Below are 23056 nucleotides of genomic sequence, written 5' to 3' on the forward strand. Positions count from 1 at the left end.
ACAATAGGTCCTAGAGAGTTTCCTCTTTCCTTCCATCTATGAAGGCACAGCTAGAAGCTCTTGTCTATGAGGAAGATGGCCCTTGCTAGACATTTCTGACACCTTAATCTTAGACTTCCTTTCTTCCATAACTGTGAAAATAAATATCTGTTCTTTAAAATGAACCCAGCTTCTGACCCTTTTGTTATAGCAGTTCAAACGGAGTAAGACAAAATCTCACCTAAATAATTTCTCTTTGCTTTCCCTAGTCCTAGAACTATTCTGTACCACTGTATCTTGTAATCTCCCTCAATGTGTTTGTTTGTTTTTTGGTTCCTGACATCATTCAAGCAGCTTCTAGAAATCATATCTATTATAATCAGTGACTGGAACATATGTAATTTTTATGCTTACTATTTAGTCAGCTTTCTCACTACTGTGACTAAAAGTCCTGATGAAAACAATTTTAAGAAGGAAAAGTTTATTTGGGAACTCATGGTTTCAAAGGTCTGAGTCAACAAACAACTAGCTCCTCATTCCTTAGGTCTCAAGGTGAGACTGAGTATCATGGCAGAAGAGAGTGACAGATAGACACAACTCACATGATGATTAGGAAATAGAGAGACTCCATTAACTGGATATAAAATCTATACCCAAAAGGCAAGCCCCCAGGGACCCACCTCATCAAACCACACCCTACCTACCATCAGTTACCACTCAGTTAATCCCATCAGGGAATTAATTGACTGATTCTATTAAGACTTTCATAACCCAGTCTTTCTCCTCTGAATCTTTTTGCATGGTCTCACATATGTGCTTTTGCGGGACACCTCACATCCAAACCTTAACACTTCCTATAACTTTGTTTGCTACTTTAAGAACATTAACTCCTAGGCTCAGGGATTTGCTCAGTGGTAGAGTACTTGCCTTGCATGTGCAAAGTTCAGGTTGGATCCCTAGTACTATCCAAAAGGAAAAAAAAAAAAAAAAGATTGGTTCCTATTTTATAAATACATGAGAATTACTTCATGGTTAAAGAAACACTATTGACCAGTATTAAGATTTTAAATATTTGTATTGAGGTTGTACATGTTTCTTAATTTGACCCTTTTATTTCTTTGTGCTCACAACTTTTTTTCCTGGTTGAACTTGCTTACTTGCCTACATTTTCAGAGAAAAATATAAACTTATTTTATGTTGTTTTTCTTCTGCTAATATGATATATAAAGATTCATCATTGCTTAACCCCCATAGCAAGATGAATAAGTCTTCCCATATTGAAAATGACCAATTTTATGAGGAGACAAATATAATAAAGAAAGCTAAGATACAGTACTTTTCAATAAGGACATCAAGGTCCTTACTTAGAAAACATACAGCTAAGATGTAAATATTTTAGCTATTTTCCAAGGATGGAGAAACATAAATCTGACTTTGAACCTGAGAGGGTAGTCAGGAAATGGGGGGTAGGCATTCACCTTATAAGAACAGAGACCCAGCAAAGTGATACTGGTACTATGTGTTTTCCACTGGAAACATATCAAATGCTATAAGTGTCTAGGGTAATAGGATAAGAAGTTAAACAGAGGACCCTTGGAGCTGAGTTTGCAGTCTCACACTACAACACTGAAAAAAAATAAAAGTCAAGAATTTTCTCTGTTTCTTTTCTTTTCTTTCTATTTTCTTTTTCTGGTTTTTTTTCTTTTTTTTTTTTTTTTTAAAGATTTGATACAGGGTCTTGCTAAATTGCCCATGCTGACCACAAACTTACAATCTTGCCTCAGCCTTCTTAGTTGCTGGAATTATAAGCAGGCATCAACATGAATTTCCAAAATGAAAAGTCCAGAAAATATCTCAAATTTCAGCTGGAAGTACAGGTGGGTTCTACTATTAAAAGTGAGTACACTCCCTACAAAACACTCATCTGGCTTCCAGTGAACTTAGTCCATTTTGCCTCTTCCTTTCCCATCAAAGGATAAATAGAAATCTCTTCAGAGGAAGAAAAAACATCTGGAGCCTCTATAATTTGAGTTATCTGCCATTCTATCAAAAATAAGCAAATATGCAAAGAAAAAAAATTAACAGAAAAAATGTGATCAAAATACCCAACAAGAACAACTTAGCTGAGGAAAAGTTTACTTAGATCTCACAGTTTCAAAGCTCTCAGTTCATAGATGGTTGACTCTACTGCTCTGGGCCCAAAGTGAGGAAGCACATCATGGGGAAAGGGCTTAGTGGAGGAAAGCAGCCCAATCTTGGTGGGATCAAGAACTAGAGAAAGAAAGAAGGGCCACAGGGAAGTTGTACCCTTTACCTTTCAGGGGATGGTCCAGTGATCCACCTCCTCCAGTCATATCTCACCTGCCTACAATTACCACCCAGTCAGTCCAGTCAAGCAAGACAAATTGATTAGGTTACAGCTCTCATAATCTAATCATTTCATTTCTGAATATTCATACATTAAAAGGAAGACACCTTAAATCCAAATGATAACAGCATATCACAAGAAAGAATGTGAACTAAAATATTGAAAGACATAATACATAGTAAATGTGGAAAAGTTTATATGAAATTAGTAATTAGTAATATATGTATAATGAGATTCCCACAGAAGACAAACAATGAGAATGGAGAAAAATTGGGGGAAGGATAATATACAAGAATTTTCTCAATCTATAAGTATAGGTCGTATGTATGTCAAGAAACTATAAAACTCTTCAGAAAAGATAAACACAAATACAGTTAAAAATACCATATTATAAATGATATTTCACTATGTGAAGACAATAAGAGATAAAAATATTTCCCCACAGCAAAGAGAAAAATATTTGATAAAATTTAATATAAATTTATGACAAAAATATAAATCTTAGTGGGCTAGAATAAGAAATGAATATCCTGAATTTTAATGGAAAAAGTTCCAAAAGTTTCAGCAATCATAATGGTGAAGTGCTGAAATCTTTCTCTTATCCATTGAGAATCAGAACAAAGAACATTCAATGTCATTACTTCCTGTTTTTTTCTTGAAATAATTGCTAATTAATATAAGTGGGCAAGAAAAATTTACAAAAGTCACACAAACCTGCAAGAAAAGAGTCCAAAAATATTATTAGTTGAAGAAATACAAACCAAAACATAATTAAGGAGGAAATCTGATAAATTATGCAATACTTAAGAAGAAACCAGTAAAATAATATTGAAAGAAAGTAAAGAACACCTAAGTAAATAGAGTGGAATAGAAAAGTCACAATGAAAATATGATTTTAAATTGATAAATAGCCCTCATATAACCTGTGAAGTGCGGTAATCCCAAATATATATAGCTAAGAAATTCCTGTATGTGGCATTTATATAATCCCCACATTGATGGAGGTTTACAATGCTTCCAATATACCACATGCTTTGCACATTCCTAGTCTATAGCACTGCCCAATGTAATCCTGTTCAACCTGTACTTGAACTTCTTATAAATAAAACTGTATGCTTTTCTGTCAATAAAACTTGGTATATTTTTGTGTCTGTATTACATTTTCTGTTATTATGTTTATAAGTTTCATCTATCTTACTACCCAGAGCAAATGTGTTTATTCCTTTGTAAGTTGCTAAGTAGAATTATTCCATTATTTAAATACACATTTATTTATTTATTTATTTATTGTTTCCCATTGGTGTACCCTTTGATTTTTTCCATTATTTTAGTTGTGAATAAAATTCTGTAACATTCTGGTGAATGATTTTTGTGGACTTATGTTCTTCTCTTGGACATATAATTTGGAATAGAATTGTTATTTTATGGTGAATGTCAAATCAACTAGATATCCAAAGTGTTTATACTGCTTTACCTTGTTGTGGGAAATGGGTCAGAGCTCCATTGGTTACTTATGTTCATCAATGCTTAATATCTCTTATGTTTTAAATTTTTCTCATTCTGGTACATGTGTGGTTATGTCTCACCATGATATAAATTTGCATTTCCAAAATGTCTACTAATGTGTTGCAGTTTTTAAAATGACTGTCAGTCATTTCAATATTTTTGTGAAGTATTTTTTCATCCTTTAAAAAAAAAAGTGGGTTGTTCATCTTTTTACTTGTTAATACACAAGCTGTGTACACATGATATTGAAGGAAACACAATTTTAATTAATTCCTTCCCATAGAAAATGACATCCACAGTAAAACCGATGAGCAAATTGTATTTGCAAAATGTGTACATATGCATATATATATACACACACACTATATATATATATATATATATAAATGTATTATATGTGTATACACATGCATGCATGTATATACACCCATGTGTGTATATATGTACATGTGTATCTCTATATATCTCTGTGTGTGTGTGTGTGTGTGTGTGTGTGTGTCACAGTGCTTTGGTAAAAAATAGTGATGTAGTTTTGAGAAATGGATCATTAAGTAACATTTTTATTGTACAAACATCATATAATTTATATAAACTTACATGACTTTGTTGTCATTAGATCATATATATTTACTTTGAACCATATATCCAATATTATTGGAAAATCATCATATGTGGCCTAGTCTACTGTTGACCAAATGTCATTGTATAACATAACTTTATATTTTATTTTACATATATACATAATGTATACATAAAATGAATGTGTTTATATATGTTATATGTACATATATCTGTGTGCATAGATATAGTTGTAGATATAGATATGAATATAGTTTGTGACTATATTCATGTAACTAGGTTGAATATCTTTTCCAAGACTGCATCATTTTTCAGGAAACTCGTATCATTGGGAAGGTATGAATTTTTCTCTTTGCAGTGTATACTGCAATAATTCACATATATATATGGCAATGATTCACATATATATAAAAATGGTTTGATTATACAAATAAAACATTCAGACAAAATAATATGTACTGTATGAAAGAGTATGACAGACAAAACTAAAGTGGATTATATGATTGTTGCAGAATATTCATAAAAAATCTATGAGCTGTTATTAAAAATTGGGTTAGTAATACTTTGGGGCAGATTGGCTCTCAGCAGACTTGGTAGAGGGAGGTTCCTGGGCATCTGGTAATGTTCTGTCTTCATTTGGCTACAATGGCAGATTCACCTTGCTTAATTCATACATTCACATGTGATTTGTGCCAATTTCAGTAAACAATTTTTGCTTCAGTTTACAAAAATTCAAAGCTAAATTTAAAATTATGAATAGAAAGATCTAGAGAAAAAATTTAAGTTGCTATGTTTCCATTAGGAGTTCTTTAAAATAATAAGTGTAAACGTCATGGAAATTAGGACCGTTCTAACTTATTCTTTCCAAAATTGTCAACTATTATTTCTAATTTTTTTTTAACTTCAGCATATTTGAGAATGGTTTTCCCTACCTACTTTTACACAAATGGTGTAATATTTTTTTCTAGCTCAGTTGGGGCTTCCTTTGGCTTACTACTAGTGCTTTGCTTTGAAAGTCAAGAAAAGTTATGGGAAAAAACATGGCAATCTGAAAGAAAATTAATATAGAACTTCATGATTCCCAATGACTTGTCAACTTCAAGAACAATTTGTCCTAAATACAGCTATTCTTTTATTTCCTTTCTGATTTAGAAGTTTTTTGACAAAACACACAAAAATTCAGTAAAAACAGTGAAAAAAGCAACAACAAAAATAAGTTGTTCACTCCAAATACACAAAATTACAACAGACCCACACCAAGGCACATTACAATGAAAATACCTAACATACAAAATAAAGACAGAATTTTAAAGGCCGTGAGAGAAAAGAACCAAATTACATTCAGGGGGAAACCAATACGGATATCAGCAGATTTTTCAATCCAGACGCTAAAAGCTAGAAGGGCCTGGAACATTTTTCAAACTCTGAAAGAAAATGTATGCCAACCAAGAATCTTATACCCAGCAAAACTTACCTTCAAATTTGACGATGAAATAAAATCATTCCATGATAAACAAAAGCTAAAAGAATTTACAAAAGAAAGCCAGCATTACAGAACATTCTCAGCAAAATATTCCACGTGGAAGAGATAAAATATAAAGAAGCAAATCAGCAAAGGGAGAAATTATCCTAAAGGAACTGTCAAATAAAGGAGGCACCAAGGTGTGTCAAAAAAATAAATAAATAAATAAATAAAATTTAAAAAATGAACCGAATGACCGGGAATACAAATCATATCTCAATAATAACCCTGAATGTTAATGGCCTGAACTCATCAATCAAAAGATATAGTCTGACAGATTGGATTAAAAAGAAAGATCCAACAATATGTTGCCTGCAAGAGACTCACCTCATAGAAAGAGATACCCATAGACTAAAGGTGAAAGGATGGGGAAAAACATACCATGCACATGGACTCAGCAAAAAGCTGGAGTATCAATCCTCATTTCATATAATGTGGACTTCAAGCCAAAGTTAGTCAGAAGGGATAAAGAAGGACATTTCATACTGCTTAAGGGAAGCATAACTCAGCAAGATATAACAATCATGAACATCTATGCCCCAAAGAGTGGCTCATCCATGTATGTCAAACAAATCCTTCTCAATTTTAGAAACCGAATAGACCGTAACACAATAATACTAGGTGATTTTAACACGCCTCTCTCACCACTGGACAGATCTTCCAAACAAAAATTGAACAAAGAAACCATAGATCTCAATAACACAATCAATAATTTAGACTTAACAGACATTTATAGAATATACCATCCAACCAAGAGCGAATACACTTTCTTCTCAGCAGCACATGGATCCTTCTCTAAAATAGACCATATATTATGCCACAAAGCTAATGTCAGCAAAAACAAGAAGATAGAGACACTACCTTGTATTCTATCAGATCATAATGGATTGAAGTTACAAATAAATGAAAGAGTAAAAAACAGAAACTACTCCAACACCTGGAGATTAAACAATATGCTATTATATGATGAATGGATAACAGAAGATATTAGGAAGGAAATTAAAAAATTTTTAGAGGTAAACGAGAACAAAGAAACATCATATCAAAATCTCTGGGACACTATGAAAGCAGTACTTAGAGGAAAATTTATTTCATGGAGCGCATTTAATAAAAGAAGTAAAACTCAACAAATAAACGACCTAACACTACAGCTCAAAGCCCTAGAAAAAGAAGAACAGACCAACACCAAAAGTAGTAGAAGACAGGAAATAGTTAAACTCAGAGCTGAAATCAACGAAATTGAAACAAAAGAAACAATACAAAAAATTGACAAAATAAATAGTTGGTTCTTCGAAAAAATAAACAAAACTGATAAACCTTTAGCCACACTAACAAAGAGAAGACAAGAGAAAACCCAAATCACTAAAATTCGGAATGAACAAGGAAATATCACAACAGACGCGACTGAAATACAAAACACTATTAGAAGCAATTTTGAAAATCTATAATCCAACAAAATAGAAAATTTCGAAGACATCAACAGGTTTCTAGAGACATATGAATTGCCTAAACTGAACGAGGAGGATGTACACAATTTATATATACCAATTTCAAGTAATGAAATAGAAGAAGTCCTCAAAAGCCTACCAACAAAGAAAAGTCCAGGACCAGATGTGTTCTCAGCTGAGTTCTACAAAACCTTTAAAGAAGAGCTCATTCCAATACTTTTCAAAGTATTCCAGAATAGAAGAGGAGGGAACCCTCCCAAACTCATTCTATGAAGCCAATATTACCCTGAAACCTAAACCAGACAGAGACACATCGAGGAAAGAAAATTTCAGACCAATAGCCTTAATGAACATCGACGCAAAAATTCTCAACAAAATTTTAGCAAATCGCATACAAAAACATATTAAAAAGATAGTGCACCATGATCAAGTGGGTTTCATCCCAGGGATGCAAGGTTGGTTCAACATCAGGAAATCAATAAATGTCATTCACCATATCAATAGACTTAAAGTCAAGAATCACATGATTATTTCAATAGATGCAGAAAAAGCATTTGATAAAATACAGCACCCCTTCATGCTCAAAACACTAGAAAAAATAGGGATACTGGGAACATTCCTTAACATTGTAAAGGCCATCTATGCTAAGCCCATGGCTAATATCATTCTAAATGGTGAAAAACTGAAAGCATTCCCCCTAAAAACTGGAACAAGGCAGGGATGTCCTCTTTCATCACTTCTTTTCAATATTGTCCTTGAAACTCTAGCCAGAGCAATTAGACAGACCAAAGAAATTAAAGGGATACGAAAAGGAAAAGAAGAACTCAAACTATCCCTATTTGCTGATGATATGATTATATACTTAGAGGAACCAGGAAATTCCACCAGAAAACTTTTAGATCTCATAAGTGAATTCAGTAAAGTAGCAGGATATAAGATCAAAGCACATAAATCTAAGGTATTTTTATATATAAATGATGAATCTTCAGAAAGAGAAATTAGGAAAACTACCCCATTCACAATAGCCTCAAAAAAAAATAGAATACTTGGGAATCAATCTCACAAAAAAGGTGAAAGACCTCTACAATGAGAACTACAGAATACTAAAGAAAGAAATTAAAGAAAACCTTAGAAGATGGAAAGATCTCCCATGTTCTTGGATAGGAAGAATTAATATTGTCAAAATGGCCATACTACCAAAAGTACTATACAGATTCAATGCAATTCCAATTAAAATCCCAATGATGTACCTTGCAGAAATAGAGCAAGCAATTATGAAATTCATCTGGAAGAATAAAAAACCCAGAATAGCTAAAGCAATCCTTAGCAGAAAGAGTGAAGCAGGGGGTATCACAATACCAGATCTTCAACTCTACTACAAAGCAATAGTAACAAAAACGGCATGGTATTGGTACCAAAATAGAAAGGTGGATCAATGGTACAGAATAGAGGACATGGACACAAACCCAAATAAATACAATTTTCTCATACTCGACAAAGGGGCCAAAAATATGCAATGGAGAAAAGATAGCCTCTTCAACAAATGGTGCTGGGAGAATTGGAAATCCATATGCAACAGAATGAAACTAAACCCATATCTCTCACCATGCGCGAAACTAAACTCAAAATGGATTAAGGACCTCTGAATCAGACCAGAGACCTTGCATCTTATAGAAGAAAAAGTAGGTCCAGAGCTTCAACATGTCAGTTTAGGACCAGACTTCCTTAACAGGACTCCCATAGCACACGAAATAAAAGCAAGAATCAATAACTGGGGTAGATTCAAACTAAAAAGCTTTCTGTCAGCAAAGAAAATTATCAGCAATGCAAAGAAAGAGCCTACAGAGTGGGAGAAAATCTTTGCCAATCATACTTCAGATAGAGCACTAATCTCCAGAATCTATAAAGAACTCAAAAAACTCTACACCAAGAATGCAAATAATCCAATCGACAAATGGGCTAAGGAAATGAATAGACACTTCACAGAAGAAGATGTACAAGCAATCAACAAACATATGGAAAAATGTTCAACATCTCTAGTAATAAGAGAAATGCAAATCAAAACTACCCTAAGATTTCATCTCACCCCAATTAGAATGGCGATTATCAAGAATACAAGCAACAACAGGTGTTGGCGAGGATGTGGGGAGAAAGGTATACTCATACATTGCTGGTGGGGCTGCAAACTAGTGCAGCCACTCTGGAAAGCGGTGTGGAGACTCCTTAGAAAACTTGGAATGGAACCACCATTTGACCCAGCTATCCCACTCCTTGGCCTATACCCAAAGGACTTAAAATCAGCATATTACAGAGATACAGCCACATGGATGTTCATAGCTGCTCACTTCACAATAGCCAGATTGTGGAACCAACCTAGATGTCCTTCAATTGATGAATGGATAAAGAAACTGTGGTATATATATACAATGGAATTTACTCAGCCATAAAGAATGATAAAATTATGGCATTTGCAGGCAAATGGATGAAAGTGGAGAATATCATGCTAAGTGAGATAAGCCAATCTCAAAAAACCAAAGGATGAATGATATCGCTAATAAGTGGATGATGACACATAATGGGGGGTGGGAGGGGTTAGTGTTAGGGTTAAAGTTAGGGTTAGGGAGGGTGGAAAGAATGGAGGAAGGAAGGACTGTATAGAGGGAAAAGAGAGGTGGGAGGGGTGGGGGGGAAGGGAAAAAATGGCAGAATGAATCAAACAACATTACCCTATGTAAATTTATGATTACACAAATGGTATGCCTTTACGCCATGTACAAACAGAGAAACAACATGTATCCCCTTTGTTTACAATAAAAAAAAAATAAGTTGTTCATCATTCTCTAATAACCAGTTAAAAACACATTTATATTGGCCTAAAATTTCCTGGTGCTTTTTTTCTCTCTGCAAATACAAAACAAAGCAAAACACTCAGATATTTTTTAGATTGCTTTCTATCCATGATGTGATTTGATTATATCTCAAAAAAATGTAAAAATTGTCAAATCACAAGTTATTCTATATAACTTTTGCCCAGGACTACTGAAAAGTTTGGTTAACTAAACAGAATCTAGCTCCCTGATCAGAGATGGACATTTTTTTGTAAATAATTTAGATAATGAAATTATAAGTGTGGTCAATATATTTATCAGTAATTCCTAAAACAGATCTAATTTCTAAGTTTTGCAAACAAATTAGAAAAGGAAGGATATTTATTTCACATAGATTGATTTCAGCTAATGACATGTTTATAGTGTGCAATAGGCAAGTAGTATTTAACTTTGCACCTTGTGATAAAAAAACAACAACAAAAAAAAAAAAACAGCCAAACTGATACAGGTATTTTATAATATAAAAAATGCAGTAGAGAAAAAAAAATTCCCTTTAATTTACAATCACAATGCATATGTGAGTGTAAGAAAATAAGTCTAAATTATATTTTCAGAATACTTTCTATAACCCTGTTTATATATCTAAATATATTAAATACAATATATTTAACACTGACTCTCCTGTCCTTAAAACACATGCAAAATTGTAGAAAGTACTTTATAGTTTTTATGGAATTGATCCATGAATTAATATTAAAATTAAAGAAAAAAACCCACAAAACCCCAAGGGTTTTAAAAGTTAAAAATCTTGTCAATATCCCCATAGGTAATTAAATTCCTAGCAGTATCTCCACAGACCTCTATAAATTCAAACTCAGAGTTCCACTTTATAGTTGTTGGACTTAATGGGACTATCAATAACCATTGGTAGTATTTGACTTATGTGATAAATTAAAAAGTGGAAAATTAACATTATTTAAGATTATCTTGTAGGGCTGGGGATATAGCTTAGTTGGTTGAGTGCTTGCCTCACAAGCACAAGGCCCTGAGTTCAAATCCCCAGTACCGCAAAAAAAAAAAAAAAAATTAAGATTATCTTGTGATAGCTTGAATCAATTATAATTTTGTATAATTATGTAAAATATTTTCAATCATACCCCATTCTTAATACTTCAACTGAAGAACTTCAAGAGTTGTTTGTAATCTCATTGAGATGCAAGAATTCATCATGTATTTTTAGCCATATGTCCAATTTATGATTTAAAAATATTTTCTTCTCTTCTGGGGGATTTCTGACCATTTTCTTTACAGTTATCATTTGATCAACAAGAGATTGACTTGATGAAGTTCAATTTATTATCTTTTTTTATGGTTTGTGTTTTTGATGTCATATATAAAAAATCATCACCTAAAACAAAGACATAAAGTTTCACTGCTTTGCTTTTGTCTAAGTTTACTTGTCTTCACTCTTATATTTAGATATGATACATTTTCTGTTTTTTAAGATGGTGTGTGGTAGGGATCTGACTTAAGTTTTTTGCATGTGGATATCCAGATATCCTGCAGGATATCCAGATATTCCATCGCCCTTTGTCAAAAAAAAAAGAAAAGAAAATGTTTCCTAATTGAATTATCTTAGAGTCAAGCACTGTTGGTACTCACACAAATGAAAGTCGTTTTCACTAATTGAATGAGACCATAGATAAGGTAAGTAGAAATCCTGACCCCCAAGATAGAGATATCCTATTCCTGGAACATGTGAATTTGAGACCTTAATCATGGCAGAAGTGACTTTGTAGATGTGAGGACCATAAGATGGTTAGTTTATGCTGGACAGTTGGTGTGGGTTCAATGTATTCACAAAGTTTATATCAAAAATTCTTATAAAAGAAACTTGTATAAGAGCTTCTCTAAGGTTCTAAGTTCCTCAGAGAGAGAAAGAGAGATTTTGTACTTCTGACCTTCAGACTTACAACAATTTTTTTTGTTGTTTTTTAAGGCACTACCTTTGTGGTAATTTGTTATAGCAGCCATAAGAAACTATGGTTATATTTTATAATATAAATATAATATAAACATGAAATGTTTAAGACAAGAATTTCGTCACTTGGTCTTACATGAGAATATTTTATGTTTGTCACAAATTTTAAATCTTTTGGGCCTTTCTCATGAGAACTGTGGTAGTTTCTTATAGCTACCATTAAATTCTTACAGTACTGCCTTGTTTTAACTGACCAGAATAAATAAGAAGTTTGATAGTTATTATTGAGAAAAAAGAAAAAAGAGATATTCTTCAAGAGTTTACATATCTTACCTCATTTTCTTTATTTTTCTTTACTGCCCTATTTTTAAGTTAGTGGACTTTAAATATCTTGATGGAGGAAAAGTTTATTTTGGCTCATGGCTTCAGGGGTGCCAGTTCATAGTCACTTGGCCTTGTTGTTTTGGTGCCTGTGTGGAGGTAGCTCATAATGGCAGAAGCATGTGACTGAGAGGGTTTGTTCACCTCAAGGTGGCCTTGAAGCAGGGAGAGAGAGGGGAAGGAGTGTGTTCTAATATTCTCTTCAAGGCACACAACCAACAATCTTTCTCCAACTATAAAAAAATTCCATTGTCTCCCAGTAATTTCACAGACTTGTGACCAAGCCTTCAGCATGTGGACAAACGGGGAACATTTAAGTTCCAAACCATGACTCAAAGCAAGGTGCTATTCTATTATGGGATAGAAAATTTGACCTTTTCAAGTAGTATCCAAATTACTCAATTGGTGAATTTAGGAGAAAAACTAAACATATGTGGGTAGACCCTACTTTAATTCTCTTTTTTGAAATGTTATCTGCAAAATGAATTCATTCTTCACTCTCTCTGCCATGAAGTAAGAAACCTCTTCCTGACAGAGACAGTCTGAGGTTGTCCAGTGCTGCTTGTAATTATCTAATTCTAAGCTAATTCTCCCATCAACAAGCCATTTCATCATAAATCTAAATCACCATTTTCCAACTGGCTTACACAGTAAGAATAATGTTATTTTGATTTGTATCTGTCTGACAGAGACTCTTGTGTCTGTCTCTCATTTTGTTACAGACTGGATGGGGGAGTGTGGCAGGGGGACATAATACAGAAACAGGAATTTTTAAAGCTAGCTAGTCATTGAATTCTAAACAGGATTATTAGTTATGTTTGTCATGTGACACTAGCATTTTATTTGACAGTGGGTACTTTAAAACAGGCCTACACACATATAAAAATATCCTGAATATTGTGCACTGAATCCATCCAAAATGAATGTAATTATTATTATTCAAGATGTGCATCCTACCAGCTAATGTAATAAGAAACAATTCCAAAGTAATCAGCAAAAGATTTCGCCACCTTAGGTCTTTCTATTTTCTCCTGATTCTACAGGAAAGCTCTGTCCAAGCTCATAAGCTCACAGCACTCAAGCTTTGTCCTGTGTCACGCTGCAATCACCACATAAGTCTGAATGAACATTAAGCACTCAAAATTTGCATTGATATGCAGCCTTCTGAGATGCATCTCATGTGCACATTGCTAATTAACTCGGCTTCCACACCTGGGCCTACTGTCCATGGCTGTAAGCATGTTTTCAAGAGGCGATCTGAAAGGCAATTCATTAATTTGGTATCATTCTCCAAAATCAACAACAATAAAAACATACAAAAGAGAGGCAGATTTAATAACTAATTCAGCCTAGAACTAGAACATCTGCCACTAAGCTAAGTTGGGTTTGTTTTGGCTTTTATTTTGAAACATTATGTAAAAAGATTCAATCTGTTTGATTTGAAGGGGCTTTGGGAGCAGGAAAGATGGTTGAATGTCAGAGTACAGGGACTATTGGTTGATTTTCACATGGGGCTTGGGAAAGGCAGGGTAAAAACAAGGGAAGAAAAACATCAATAACAACAACAAAAGCATTAGAATTTGAAACAAAAGACCAACAAAATTCAATACTGAATCTATGATCTTTATAGCTATTTGTTCTTCAGAAGTTGATTAGTAGCTTTTAATGTCAGTTTTCTCATCTAGAAACTGGGTATAATAATATTTTCCTCATAGATTTTTCAAGGGCATTTCAGTGGTAAAATGATTGTAAAGAGCTTAGCAGTCAAATTGGTCTATAAATAGCAATCAGCAATTATTTGAATCTGAATCTATAGAAAGTTGGCAGTGCAAGTTTAACTTTCAAAAATTGAACTTGCATATTGCTTGAATAAATAAAATTTCCCATATAACTGCCAGTCATAACTTCTGCATTTATCTGCTCTAAAAGCACAATATATAGCTTCAGATAGGCATTCCTTAAGACAGTAAGAAAAGCACTGAATGTTTTATTCAGTTCTATCAAAGCCTCACTAAATAAGCATTCATTCTAAGTGAAAAGAGCATTTTCAATGCAAAGAGGCTTTCAAAATAGGATCTCAGACTTCCGCTGAACCCTACTTCCTCCTGAAATTTCCTCCATCACCAAACTTCTGGAGGCAAATTTGTTGAGGATTGTATATGAGATAGTGTAATTGTCATCAGATGTTAATAAATGCAACAGAATTTATAAAATTAGCTTTAAATTGGAAAGAATTACTTAGGGTATGACTCGTATGTACTATGAAACCATTGCTTTTAAATATTTTTAAGATTTATTTAGTATTGATTATTTTACTTAAGTCTTCTTCCTGAGAATTCACTCATGGGTTAATGTGCAAAACAAACAAACAAACCTGACTTTTTTTTTGGCTACAAATCTACAGACAGTAAAGTTAATCCTGTGTAATATAAATAGTTTATGTAAGTGATACTCAGTGATACTCAGCCTTTTTTTTTTTTTTTTTTTGTGGTACTGGGGATTGGACTCAGGAGGAGTCACATCTGTAGCTCTATTTGGTATTTTATTTAGAGACAAGGTCTCACTGAGTTTCTTGGTGCCTCACTGTTGCTGAGGCTGGCTTGGAACTCTCAATCCTCCTGCCTCAGCCTCCTAAACCACTGGGATTACAGGCATGCTCCATGGTGCCCGGCTTGCTCACTCTTATTATAATATAAATATAAGATTTTTCAGAATATATTTATGGGAGACAGAGTATAGCTTTGAAATTCCATGGTATGAATGAAGGAAGGGGTCAGATGGAGCAGCCATAATGAGAAGATGACATCCATGGATTCAGGCATTGTCCCTGGATCCTTTGATCACTGGCTCTTTACTCATCTTCAGTGCTAGAATCTAGGCTGGAGATGGCTAGTGAACCAATCTCTTTCTTGCCTTGGGCAGAATTTACTGGCATTCTCAACCTGACTTAAATGTCTTTTGACTATAGACAGTTACCAGGCCCCAGGTTTCTGCTATATTCTCCAGCAAGAACAAACTCAGGCTAGCAGTCCTCATCAGTGTCTGCTGACAGGGAAGAGAAGAGTGGCTTTCTTGCTCTGCCACTGCAGACTCCACAGCAAACCTGCTAGGCCTCCAACCAACTGCTAAATGAAAATTAAGATGGTTAAATGAGAGAAACTTCAAAAGTTCCCTCTGCCAGTGATGCTCTCACCCAAGGCCAGTGATACAGCCCCGTTAGGATTCCAGATTTTGGGGCTGGGTATATAGCTCAGTTGGTAGAGTGCTTGCCTGTCAAGCACAAGGCCCTGGCTTCAATCCCCAGCACCGCAAACAAACAAACAAAAAAGATTCCAGATTTCAAAAACAAGACAAATTAAAATGATACTCCTGGTTTACAGCATCTGTACCCCCAAAGCAAGCATGAAATGTGAGGATTGTAATATCTGGATGCTTCAGAAGAAGGTGTCAAAACAAACGCCATCTGTACTGCTGCTGGTCTCCTACCATTTATCTACCAGACACCCACCAACTTCACTCTGAACCACCCTACTCTGTACCACCCCACTCTGTACCACCCTGGGACAAAGTGAAGTGTCTTTTATTTCTGGATTGTAACAATTTAAGGTGATATCAGAAGTCCTGGGAGCAGATGGGAATGACCAAGGAGTTTAGTAAATTAAAACTTGTGACCAAGAATACTTAGAAAGGCTTACACAGTGTAGGTGAAGATGAAGTACTTCCATGGACTGCTGCTGTTTTTTTTTTTTTTTTTTTTTTTCAATTTCTACTCTCTGCCTTTGATCTCTATGAAATGATTTTGCAATTGGAAATACCTACCTGTGCTCTTTAAATCTCAGAACTTTAAACTTCTGTGAGAGAAGTCTTCAAATTCTACTTTAAGTCATACCTCTACTTTGTTGAAATAAAATGGCTCTTCTTTCACTATTCTGTTTATCTCCCCTGTAAAAATTCTTCTTATAATAGGAATTAGATGATTTTCATATGCCGTTCTTAAAGTTTCTGTTTTTTTTTTTCAAAATAAAATTTTAGTTTTGAAACTGTAACCATCAAGTAAACCAGTGTCTTTGACTCTAGGCTTCACAGCCTTGTTTCTTCCTACTAATAGACCCTGTCATTTTATTTAACTTACATTTCTTTGCCCTAAATGCATTTTTATTGGTTCTTTTTAGTTATACATGACACGAGAGTTCATTTTGAAATAATTATACAATCATAGAATATATCTTATCTAATTAGCACCCCATTCTTTGGATGTACAATGGTGAGATTCCCTGTATATTCATATTTGTACATAGGAAAATTATGTCAGATTCATTTCACTATCTTTCCTGTTCCTATTCCCCTCCCTTCCAAATACATTTTTGATCAAATATCCTCTTATTAGTTAGAACTAACTTTGGAGGAAGCCAGAAAGATAAAACAAATGACTGAAGATATAACCATGACTGAATTTTCTGGTTTGAAGACTATGTCCTTATATAAATAACCAGCAAAGCAAGTGCCCCATAAAGTAGAATATTTTCTTAATTTGAGAATAAGAATCAATTAGAAGTTAACAACTTGCAATTTAGCAATTTAAAGTTATTTTAAGTTTTGAACATTTTGTGCATTTTATTTTATGTTTTTAAAATAATGAGGAAAACAACAGTGTTTTAAGGCTGCCAAATTTCCAATCTGGTCCTTCTTGGGACTTTAAGACCCTTGACTGTTTCCACCACTGCAGTTTCACTAGTATCTACTTTATATATTAATCTCACATGCAAATTTCCTAGGAAAGAAATGTCTTTATGCCTTTAAAATAGCCCTTGATACAACAATTACCTTAAAAAAGTTGATACAACCACTCTTCTACATGGTTGACAGCACCCTTTTAACAGAATTTTAGGATACTTACATTCATTTTAACTAATACATTTGACATATTTTGACTTGACATACTGCATCATCTTTCTGTTTTCATTCATAAACACATATATTTTTCTAGGCTTCTATCTGTTTGGATTATACATAATCATAAATCCAATCTTTCTCCCTTTAGTGACTCTTCCTTGCAAATGCATCTTCCAAGTTTTATCTGATGTGACTTAGAGACGGTCATTTTATTTGCACTAATCAAAACTGCCTGCCTTGTCTGACTCTTGCCCAGCTTCTAACTCAGTAAGAGTTCTGAATCCAGTTTTATATCCCATACAACATTTTTCTTTTTACAAGAGCCTTATTTATTTTAACTGTTTTTTTCAATTTAATTTATCCCCCAAACCCTGGGTTGTCATTTTAGACAACGTCAGAAATGGGTGAGCTTTAAATTGAGTTTTCTAATGTCAGGATTGTTATTGGGTGCATAATTTTTCTTTGTGTTTGAAATGTTTAGTAAATTGTTTTTAGCAAAAGTATGCAAATTTGTAATTTCTATCTGATATTCAATTTTATTTATTGGCTTTATATATGGCATTATACTTTCCTCAGAACTATCTCTGAAATTTTTGTTAATTTTCTCTGGTTATTTTCACTAAATAATTTTCAAACCATAGGTTAATGCAAATAAAAGAGGAAAGGACTAATGAGAGAATAGAAGGAAAAAAGGAGGGAATACAAGGTAATTATAAGAAATCTGTATGAGTCAAATTCACAAGGAAAAGAAATAAAGTGAGAAAACTATACAAAGATAATATGCTCCTTTTAAACTTACAGTTATTACTTTTATGGTCCCCAAATACCTTAAACAATATATAAATTCACCCATTTTGGGTTTTTTTTTTTTTCTTTGTTTACTACCCAATACATCAGGAATTTATCATGGTATTTGGTATGAAGCAATAAATTTAGAGGGTTTTCATTATCTTCAACATTAAGTCATGACTCTTCTTTGTGTGAATGAAGATCACAGTGCTCAGGGAATACAGTTCTGCATTATACCTATAGTCACTTCTTAGAACATCAGATCTATTTACAGCTTTTACAGAGACCAATGTTATCCCATATTCTTTATTTCACTGTAAAATATAACAGCTCCAAAATCTTCCAGCAAACATTGCCTCTTTTTTCTCCTCTACCATGATCCAAAATTCTCTCCATTTGAAAATTTAGTACAAAATATATAATCCCTATGATTTTAAATATTATACTTCAATTAAGATATCATGCGGCTACATCCCTTTTGTTGATCCTTATATCATACTAGTTAAGATTAAATACACTAAAGTCAGATGACCTGACTTTGAATCCAACTTCTCCTGTTTATTACCTATGTAACCTTGTATAAACTATGAAGCCATCTGTGACAATATCTTCATTCATTCTCAAAACAGAGATAACCATAGTAGCTTTACAAAATGTTGTTGTGATGATTAAGTAGCATATTGCAAAGTGGATAAAGCACACTGCCTTGTGTTTTCCTAGTCAATGCTCATAGTAAGTTTCTGTACAGCAGAGTCTTAAAAGAATAGGCATTGAAAGTATTTACAAGTACTGTGGTTTTGAAGCATGCCTCTGTCATTTACTGGCTTGTATCTCTTTAAAAGACTCCTTACTGACAATTTTATAATTTTGTCAAGTTCACAGTGTGTTTACTGTGCAGCATGAATGTGGGCTTCAGGGGAGGCAATTTGTGTTCACATCACGGCTCTAACATTTACAAGGTGTGGGTCCCTGAAAACCTTACCCTAGTTTTTGATGCTCACTGAGGTAAGGATAATAACTACACTTGCCTTCTGGGGCTGTTACGAGTTTTGAGTGGCACATGTTCTGCACCTAGAACAGCACCTGACAAGTGAGACGCCAGGTACATTTTCACAGTCATTACTAAGAGCTTCTGCTCCTGAAGACTCTTCATACTGTCATTCTCATTCCACAGGACAACATCATGTTATTATCTTTTCCATTTTTTTTTATCAATTTGTCAAAACTTCAAATATGTTTGCCTTATTTTCTTTTTTCTGCCTTGTATTCTTCTGAATGATTTTCTTCTCTTGACCTTATCATATTCCAATTCTCTTCATCAATATTTCAAGTTGTTCTTCCTTCCACACATGTTATTATAAGAATTGATTTTTTAGGACTCATAAAATAAACCTTTCTATTCATAAAACCCATTTAATTCAACAGGAAAAGAGTCATAGTTACTAAATAGTACACAGCAAATTGTGCCTGTTTCACAGAAGAATCAACATTAAATGTCAGGTTATTAGTATTTTTAATTAAATGGAGTATAATTTAATATTTCTACTTACAATATAACTAATCTAAATAACAATATTTACACAGACTTCAGTTTTTATTATGTACTTCATTTTGGTTGGTTAAAAATTTCTTATAATATATGTTTGTTGGAGCATTAATACAATTTTTCAAAATGTGGGCTATGATTCAGTAGTAGGTCATAAAGTTAATTTAAGGAACTAATCCCTGAAATAATAAATAGAATAGAATAGACTAAACAAAATAAAATAATATGCCAGTACAGAGCAAACTGCTATTGTGCATTATAAAGGGTTATGCTGTTTTATAAAAGTTATTATTCAATTTTGTGTATGAGTGTGTGTGTATGTGTGTGTGTGTTCTCTATCAATGTAAAATTCTTATTTTTGTGGTGTATACCTAAAAATTTTTGGAAAACACTGACTGGGCTATTGTCCTTCTGAAAATAATGAATCGGGAACAGAATATTTTTGTGTTATGTCAATTTGTATTGAAAACAAAGAACTGCAAATTGAGCACTCCCACATGGTTATCAATTAAGTTTTTGTGACTTCTCTAGTTGAATTAATTTTAATCTCTATGTTTCTCACAAGCAGTTTTTAAATTTACACATAGCAAATTAGTTAGTCTAAGTTGGTTTCTGATTAACCACTTTTCAGGAAAACATTTCTGAGAATGTAATTGACCATATATATCTTTAATATGATGCAAATAAAATGACTGGGTTTAATTTTTGCTTAAAACATATATAACCACTGAATTAAAACTTTTGGTAAAATTATGTTCATTATAAGGTTACTATGTCTTTAGATTACATGTTTCTCTGTTTATATTGTTTTGGAAATAAAAGCGAAGTATATTCACTGAGCCTCTCTCATTTCTACTTGTTGGTTGACATATTGATTGTTAATGTGGAAAACATAATTAAAAAATCTGAGAATTATTTGTATCTTTTCTCTCTTTGTCCATTATTCCACATGTATTTTAAAGTACTGTTATTAGGTACAAATTTTGGATTATTATGTTTTCCTTTTGAATTGAAACTTTTGCAAATATGTAGTACCAATTTTATCTCTAAGAGTGTTTCTTACTTGCTGGTACAATTTATCTGATATTAATATTGGATGTTAGCATGCTACATGCTAGCTTTTACTTTTAATCCATGTGTATATTTAAAGAGTGTCTGTTTTAGTTGGCCTATAGTCACGTTTTACATTTTTTAAAATATACCTGACAAACCATGAGTTTTTAAATTGTTAGACCATTATGTTTAATACAGCTATTCATACAGTATATTTAAGTCTAAGAATTTGCTTTGTGCGTGTATCTTTCCCATCAATTTGTCATTTCCCTTTCTCCTCTTTTCACTTTCTCCTGGAATATCATAATCTTTTCAAATGGTTTATATTCTTTATGCAGAACTTCTAGCCAAATGCGTTCTTAGTATATATTTAGGGGTTTCTCTAAGGATTACAAAATATATCATTTGTTAATTTACCCCACTGCATTTAAGGTTATCAAATCACTTTACATTTCATAATGTTAAAAAATGAAACTAAATAAAGTATAATTACATTTTCATCTTCTGTGTTTTGGCTCTTATTATAAAATATATTGTTTCTACAAACAATATAAATTCTAATTAAACATGACATTGTTTTAAACATTAAACATTGTTTTAAGCAGCAATTTGTTTTAAATTACCCACAAGGAAATAAAAATACTCTTCTACAGTTAGCACGTATTTTCTATTTTGGATATACATCATTCATTCTTTCAAATCTAGCTTTTCTCCTGATACTCTAGTATAATTTACCTTCAATACCAGAAATTTCCTCATTTATTTCTGGTAGTGTGATTTACTATCAAAATAATCTCTCAACTTTCAGTTGATTGAAAAATACATTAATTTCATCTGTGTTTTTGAAGGATATTTTTTCTGGTTATAGATTTTGGGATGAACAGTATCCCTTTTTTTTAAGTTTTTTTTTTTAAAGATGTTGCTATTTTTCTTCAGTCCTTTATAGTGTCTAAAGAAAAGAGAGCTACAGTTCATATTATCATTTCCCTGTATATGATTTGTCTTCTTTTCAACCTGACAATCTTAGAAATTACTATTTATCTCTTACATTCAAAGCTTTGACTATACTGTTCCTAAATGTCATCACTTTGTCTTGAAACTTCTTGAAATTCACTGAAGTTTTTAGGATTCTACAGAGATGTTTATAAGAAATTTTGGAAAATGTTTGATCACTACATCTTTAAAATGCTACTTTCTCTTTTTCTGGGATTCCATTTATATGCTAATGAAATCTTATATTGTTTCCTATGGCACTAATGTGCCCTATATTATTATTAATCTGTCGTTTTGGTCTCTCACTTCCAAGATTGAATTTCTTCCTGCAAAACTCCAAGTTCACAGTCTCTTTGGTCTGCCATCTTCTATCTACTTTTAGGCCTATCTAGTGAATTCCTATTTTTACAAGTAACAAAGGAAACTGGTCATGCATGTGTATGTATGATGTAGTGAGATGGCAGTAAAATGTGATTAAAAGTTTTAACAGGGTTTTCAAGTTCAGAATTATTGACATGTGTTTGCTAGGTAATAAAATGGAATATTCAGCACTTTGTAGAATGCTCATCGGTTTACATGGCCTCTCTGTACTCCATGCCAGTAGCAACTTTTCCCTCTGCTGTGACAACAAAAGCTGTCTGGAGATATGACCAAAAGTCTTCTTGGGAGGAAAATCACCCTGTGTTGAGGTGTGTGACATGATAAAATATTTCATTTTTAATTAATTTCTATTCAGAAATGTAGATTTATTGAGAGAATATTAGATTTTGAAAATCTAGAGAAATTAAATTTCATCACAGATTGAATCACAAAATTATTCAAGGCACAAGTTTGAATTACATATTAAGAAAATAACTTAACTATATCTTATGAAGCAATTACTCCAAAACTGACTTTCTATGATATGTTCAATGTGGGGTTAGAAAACACATAACTTCATCTTTAAAGGGCAATTGATTTCAAATGTCAAATGCAAAAATATTGCTAAGTGCTCATGTGCATTAAATTCTGAACATTTTTCTTCATAATCTGCTTTTGAAAATTTAGTGCAAAGGAATGGCCTGGGTATCCAAACTTAGCATATGACCTTCTGTAAACTGCTGTGCTCGCAGCAAACTGTGCATCTGTGAATATGCACAGATGGTTTTATTGTAACAATTTAAATTGGGTAGTCTATAATAAGTCACCAC

This window comes from Sciurus carolinensis, chromosome 10, assembly GCF_902686445.1.
Source record: "Sciurus carolinensis chromosome 10, mSciCar1.2, whole genome shotgun sequence".
In the NCBI taxonomy this organism is placed as follows: domain Eukaryota; kingdom Metazoa; phylum Chordata; class Mammalia; order Rodentia; family Sciuridae; genus Sciurus; species Sciurus carolinensis.